Source organism: Cryptomeria japonica, chromosome 11 (assembly GCF_030272615.1).
Source record: "Cryptomeria japonica chromosome 11, Sugi_1.0, whole genome shotgun sequence".
Classification (NCBI taxonomy): Eukaryota; Viridiplantae; Streptophyta; class Pinopsida; order Cupressales; family Cupressaceae; genus Cryptomeria; species Cryptomeria japonica.
The window spans coordinates 493,193,734-493,201,184 of record NC_081415.1 but is presented as its reverse complement, the minus strand read 5'-3'; positions in this window follow the sequence as shown (position 1 = coordinate 493,201,184).

Sequence of the window (7,451 nt, the reverse complement as noted above, 5' to 3'; positions counted from 1 at the left end):
ACATACATATGTGTGTGTGTGTGTATATATATATATACATCATGTACATGTACACACACACACACATGTACATACATACATACATACATACATTGTTGACATTATGTGAACTGGTATGTGGACATAATGACATTGTATGTTGTCATTGATGTCAATATGTTGAAGAGGTATGAACTGACATATGTGAGAATTGGTATAACACTGTGAACCAACATTTGTGCCAAATTGAAGTGGTGTGCTTGTTCAAGATGAACCGACATATGGTTATGGGAATCGACACATGGAAGCGTTGTATGACTACCGGTTAGTAGTCTCAAATTTAGGGTTTCTGGTTGAAGTGCTTCAAGCCTGTATGGCTCAACCGATGATCTTTGTGTAATGAGTAAGCAGTATAACAAAGAACAGATTGTGTTGCCACGTCAGCCTTGCACACGTGAAGGATCTTGCATGAAGAAGACTATCCCTATCTATCTCAGGAATGTGTGAAGTTTGTAAATGGTGAAAACACGTGATTGATTATCAGCCGCCATGAAATCGGTGGATAATGAATGATGGAGAATGTATTGAGATTTATTCAAGATCTACTGCATTTAATATAGTATGATCAATGATCAGGATTGAACTGTTTGAAGTCCTTAACCTAATAGGTCTAGGGTTTAGGGTTTATGCTACCGACCTGTCTGTTGTCCTATAAGGTCGATGCTGTGATTCTTTCAGAGGTTGTTGGCAAAAGCTGTGTGTGAGTATCCAAGAGAAGGGATATGAGATCCTTGCCAAACCAGAGGAGAGAAGTGATACCTGCAGAGTGTAAGTGCAGAAGGTGAAGAGAAGCTTAAGCGGATCTGCATTGGCATTGAGTGCTGTTACCAGATCATTGTAATACCTATTGATCTCTAACCACCTCAAAAGTTGGAAAATCCCCTAGCAGGGTAGCCTTAACTGGCTTGCTGTAAATCCCTTAACAGGATAACTCAAAGTTATTAAGATCTGGAAAGCTAGAGAGCTCTGGATATCCTTTAGCTATTGAGTTCTTGAAATCCTCTAACAAGGTACCCTTAACAGGGTTTAACCCTTAACCGGGTATTGTAGCCATCCCTTAATGGGGTGATCTCTAACAGGATCAGTTCCTAGTAGAACCTTTTGTAATGTCTTTAACGGGACAAGGCTTCTAACAGAGCGGACTTCCAAAGAGTTCAACAACAAGCTTGTGGGTATTCATCCCCATCGTAGTTTTCCATGTGAAAAATATGCGTGTCATGTGTGATGCTTTGTTATTACCTGTTAAGCATATGATGGTTCTGTGTTTTATGCCTGTCAATAAAACATGTTGAACTAGCTATTGTGAAGATATGATGATAGATTACCTATTCATACATAAGAATGAAATGGTAGTGTAGTTCTGATTTGAGTGGAAAGCTCAGTGAGTAACCAGTTTATGATTGTTTTAGTTATTCTGAGTTTTACTAGTTGCACTCTGTTTCAAACCAGTGTCACTGTTTGCCAGTCATTTGGAGTGATTGCTGTTGAACCGGTTTAGGTCTTATTTTGTCTGTACTGATTCACCCCCCTCTCAGTACTAGTTTGGTACTATTCATTCATCATTGAGTTATCAATTGGTATCAGAGCACTCTAGGTCCTCTGTGTTGTAAGCTTAACTGCTTAAGGTAAAGATCCCAGTCAAATGATGAAGAGGGAAGGTCCAAAGTTTAACAAGGAAAATTTTAGTATATGGAAAGATAGGATGAAGATATTCATCAAAAGCATGGGTGCTCAACACTGGAGTTATATTGAGAATGTCTATGTTGTCCCTATCGGTACTCTCACCGATGACCAAAAGAGAGAGATACAAGAAAATGGGCAAGTCATGGAAGCCCTTATTAGTAGTCTATCTGACATTGAGTTTATTGATGTTTAGGACAAGGTAAATCCCAAAGAGGTATGGGATGCTCTTAAAAATATCTATGGTGGTGATGAACATGTAAAACAGGCTAAGGAAGAAAGCCTGAGAGGGAAGTTTGAAGATATGCGGATGGTTGAAGGTGAGACCATTCACCAGTATGGAATAAGAGTCAAAATAGTTATTGGAGAAATCAAGAGTGCAGGTGGTAAAATAGAAGATTCCACTGTGGTAAGCAAAGTCCTGAGATCCCTATTGCTGGTCTACGCAATAAGGGTTGTTGCTATTCAAGAGCTGAGATCAATAGACAAGACTAAGGTATCCTTGGACTCCATCATAGCCAAGTTGACAGCCTATGAGCTAAATAGTTTTGATGGCAGTGTTCAAAAGACTGAATCAACTTTTAAAGCCTCTGCTATACCATCCAGAAAAGGAAAAGAAGCTAGCACTAATGGTGAACCTAGACAGAGCAAAGAAATGGATGATGAGGAGATTCTAATGGTATTTGAAGCTCTCCTTGCCAGAAAGCTTCCTAAAGGAACCGGTAAATAAAAAGGTAAGCTACCTTTGAAATGCTTTTCTTATAACTAGATAGGACATATTGCTATAGATTGTCCTAATGGTGATAACAAGGACAAACCAGAAAGGTTCAGGAAATTCAAAGGAGGAAACCAGAGAAACTGTTTTGTGGCAGTTGACGAAGGTGTAACAGATGAAGAATCAGAGGATGAAGAAAATGAAGATATTGTGTTTGTTGCTGTCAAAGAAGATGTTTCAGACAAGAAGGCTCTTGTCTCCCGGTTTGATAATTTCAATGAATGGATCATTGACTGTGGCTATTCTCACCATATGATTGGTGACCAGAGCAAGTTTCTATCCTTGGAGGAGTATGATGGAGGTGTGGTTTGCTTTGGCAATGATGCACCATGCATGGTCAAAGGCAGAGGGTCCATCTCTCTGAATGGAAAGAGCAGTGCTAACAATGTGTACTGGGTTGATGGTCTCAGACACAACCTTCTGAGTGTTGCCCAGCTGAATGACAATGGCCTCACTCTGGAATTCAAGAATGGAGTTTGCAGAATCAAAGGAAAAGATGGTGAATTGGTGGCCACCGATGTGCAGACCAAAGGTAACCTATTTCATCTGAATGCAAATATAAGTACATGTCTTATGGCTAAGTTTGATGATAGCTGGATATGGCATAGGAGACTCTGCCATGTAAACTTTGATAACATTGTGAAGGCTAGTAAGATCAAGGCAGTTAGAGGGTTGTCGGTGTTAAGCAAACCGGATAATACCTTGTGTAGAGAGTGTCAATTGGGGAAAATATCTTCCTCAACCTTTAAAGGTAAATCTTTCACCGCTGACAACTTGCTTGATCTTGTGCATACTGATTTGTGTGGTCCTATGCAAACTAGAAGTGTGCAAGGTGATAGGTACTTCATGATTCTCACTGGTGACTACTCAAGAATGATGTGGGTCACATTCTTGAAAGACAAGTCTGAAGCCTTTGTGAAGTTCAAAGCTTTTAGAGCATTAGTGGAGAAGGAAAGTGGTAAAAGGATCAAGTGTCTCAGAACTGATCAAGGAGGGGAATTCACTTCCGGTGAATTCAACAAGTATTGTGAAGAATTTGGCATCAAGAGGCAACTGTCTACCCCTCGGACTCCATAGCATAATGGCCTAGCAGAGAGGAATAACTGGATTGTGGTTGAAGCAGCTAGAACCATGTTGATTCAAGGAAAGATAGCTCACACCTTTTGGAGAGAAGCGGTGAGCACTGTAGTCTACACAATGAATTGGGTACTCATCAAGAAAGGTAAGGACAAAACTCCTTATGAGTATTGGACCGGTAAGACACCTGTGGTTAGCTACTTTAGGGTATTTGGTAGCAAATGTTACACTAAGAGGAGTGAACATCAGGGTAAATTTGAAGCTAAATGTGATGAGGGAATATTCCTAGGATATTCCACCAAGAGTAAAGCTCTCAAGTGTTACAACAATAGGACTCAGAGAATTATGGAAAGTATCAATGTAAGAGTTGATGAATCCTCTGAGAAAACTGAGGAAACCAATAGTGAGCAAGTTGTAAATGAATCGGTTGCAACCTTTTGGGAACCGGTTGTCAGTCAACCAAGTACCAGTAACAGTGCTCCTGAACCGGTGAATGCTGATACTGATGAAAACAAGGATGAAGAGGAAAAGCAAGAAGAACCAGTCAAGACCATTCCTCAGTATGTCAAGATGAATCATGATCCTAAGAAGATCATAGGAGATAAGGATGCAGGAATCCTTACAAGAAGAAAGATCAGTGAAAACTCTGAATTTGAGCCTAAATCATTCAAAGAGGCTCATAAAGATGAAGACTGGATCAAGGTAATGGAAGAGGAACTTGACCAGATAGAGAAAAATGGTACATGGTCCTTGGTACCCAGACCAGAGCATAAAAATGTCATTGGCACCAAATGGGTGTTCAGAAACAAGCTGAATGAGGATGCAACAGTGATTAGGAATAAAGCCAGATTGGTGTGCAAAGGATATGCTCAAGAAGAAGGAGAAGACTATGGAGAAACCTTTGCTCCTGTAGCCAGATTGGAAGGAGTTCGTATGCTTCTTGCATATGCATCCTTTAAAGGCTTCAAAGTATATCAAATGGATGTAAAATCTACATTCCTAAATGGTGTACTTGAAGAGGAGGTGTATATTGAGCAACCAGATGGGTTTGCCCTATCTGAAGACAGTGACATGGTATGTAGGCTACATAAAGCCTTATATGGTCTAAAGCAAGCACCTAGGGCATGGTATGAGTGCCTACATTCCCATCTTGTGAAGATTGGATTTGAGAGATCAAGTGAAGATAGCAATATCTACTTGAAGTCCGAAGGAGATCAGATCCTGATCTGTGAGGTATTTGTTGATGACATTATCTTTGGTGGTGATGAAAAGATGAGTCATGAGTTTGTTGATGAGATGAAGGAAGAGTTTGAGATGTCACTCATAGGGGAGATTAAGTTCTTCATTGGACTACAGATTCAATAGATGAAGGATGAAATCTTTATCACTCAGTCCAAATATGTCAAAGAGGCGTTGAAGACCTTTGGCATGGAAGATAGAAAACCAGTTGGTACACCAATGGTGACCAGTTGTAAACTATCCAAAGAGGATGACTCTGCATTGGTTGATGAGAAGGAATACCGATCAATGATTGGTAAGTTGCATTATGTAATACATAGTAGACCAGATATTGTACATGCAGTTGGCATTACTGCAAGGTTCCAGAAAAGTCCAAGAGAATCCCACTTGGCTGCAGTCAAGCAGATTCTTAGGTATATGAAGGGAGCTGTTGACTATGGATTGTGGTATCCATATAGCAAGGACTTCAACTTGAAAGTGTTCATAGATGTTGATTGGGCTGGTAATGTAGATGACCGGAAGAGCGCAACTGGTGGTGCATTCTTCCTTAGTGGTAGACTGGTCTCATGGATGAGTAAAAAGTAGAGTTGTATCTCTCCGTCTACAGCAGAAGCGGAGTATTTTGCAGCTTTCATGAACTGCACTCAGACAATTTGGATGAAGCATGTACTGAAAGGTTTCAAAATCCCTATACCTGAATCAGTAAGTATATTCTATGATAACACAAGTGCTATCAATATTTCAAAGAATCTGGTTTTACATTCTAGAACCAAGCACTTTGAGCTTAAGTATCATTTCTTAAGGGAAAAGGTTCAGAACAAAGAGATTGCACTGGAGCATGTGTCTAGTAAGGAGCAGTTAGCAGACATATTCACCAAGCCTCTTCCAAAGACTACATTTACACACTTAAGAGGTGAATTAGGGGTACTGCCCCTTCAAGAGGTGAACTAAAGATATATTCTCCACATCGGTCATGTATTGCATAGTCAAATATTTCTTCAGGATTGATGTGTTGAAGGATGCTACTCCTTAGGGGGAGCAGCATAATGGAACCGCGAAGCTTGTGCCTCCACTTTGGCATTGTTGTCAAAGGGGGAGAAGATGTCAAGCGGAGAAGATATCTATAGAAATTGGGGGAGAAAATGTGAAGCGGAGAGATGTCTTTATATATTGCCATCAATGCCAAAGGGGGAGATTGTTGGCATTATGAGAACCGGTATGTGGACATAATGACATTGTATGTTGTCATTGATGTCAATATGTTGAAGAGGTATGAACTGGCATATGTGGGAACCGATATAACACTGTGAACCAGCATTTGTGCCAAAGTGAAGTGGTGTGCTTGTTCAAGATGAACCGACATATGGTTATGGGAACCGGCACATGGAAGTGTTGTATGACTACCGATTGGTAGTCTCAACTTCAGGGTTTTCGGTTGAAGTGCTTCAAGCCTATATGGCTCAACTGGTGATCTTTGTGTAATGAGTAGGCAGTATAACAAAGAACAGATCGTGTTGCCATGTCAGCGTTGTGCCCGTGAAGGATCTTGCATGAAGAAGACTATCCCTATCTACCTTGGGAATGTGTGAAGTTTGTAAATGGTGAAAATGCATGATGGATTATCAGCCTCCATGAAATCGGTGGATAATGAACAATGGAGAATGTCTTGAGATTTATTCAAGATTTGCTGCATTTAATACAGTATAATCAATGATCAGGATTGAATTGTTTGAATTCCTTAACCTAACAGGTCTAGGGTTTAGGGTTTATGCTACCGACCTGTCTGTTGTCCTATAAGGTCGATGTTGTGATTCTTTCAGAGGTTGTTGGCAAAAGTTGTGTGTGAGTATCCAAGAGAAGGGATACGAGATCCTTGTCAGACCAGAGGAGAGAAGTGATACCCGTAGAGTGTAAGTGCAAAAGGTGAAGAGGAGCTTAAGTGGATCTGCATTGGCATTGAGTGCTGTTACCAGATCATTGTAATACCTGTTGATCTCTAACCACCTCAACAGTTGGAAAATCCCCTAACAGGGTAGCCTTAACCAGCTTGCTGTAAATCCCTTAATAGGGTAACTCAAAGTTATTGAGATCTGGAAAGCTAGAGAGCTCTGGATATCCTTTAGCTATTGAGTTCTTGAAATCCTCTAACAAGGTACCCTTAACAGGGTTTAACCCTTAACCGGGTATTGTAGCCATCCCTTAACCGGGTGATCTCTAACAGGATCGGTTCCTAGAAGAACCTTTTGTAATGTCTTTAACCGGACAAGGCTTCTAACAGAGCGTACTTCCAAAGAGTTCAACAACAAGCTTGTGGGTATTCATCCCCATCGTGGTTTTTCCCAGTTGGATTTCCACGTGAAAAATATGTGTGTCATGTGTGATGCTTTTATCTTGTGATGCTTTGTTATTACCTGTTAAGCATATGATGGTTCTGTGTTTTATGCCTATCAATAAAACATGTTGAACTAGCTGTTGTGAAGATATGATGATAGATTACCTGTTCATACATAAGGGTGAAATGGTAGTGTAGTTCTGAGTTGAGAGGAAAGCTCAGTGAGTAACTGGTTTATGATTGTTTTAGTTCTGAGTTTTACCGGTTGCACTTTGTTTCAAACCGGTGTCACTATTTTCTAGTCATTTG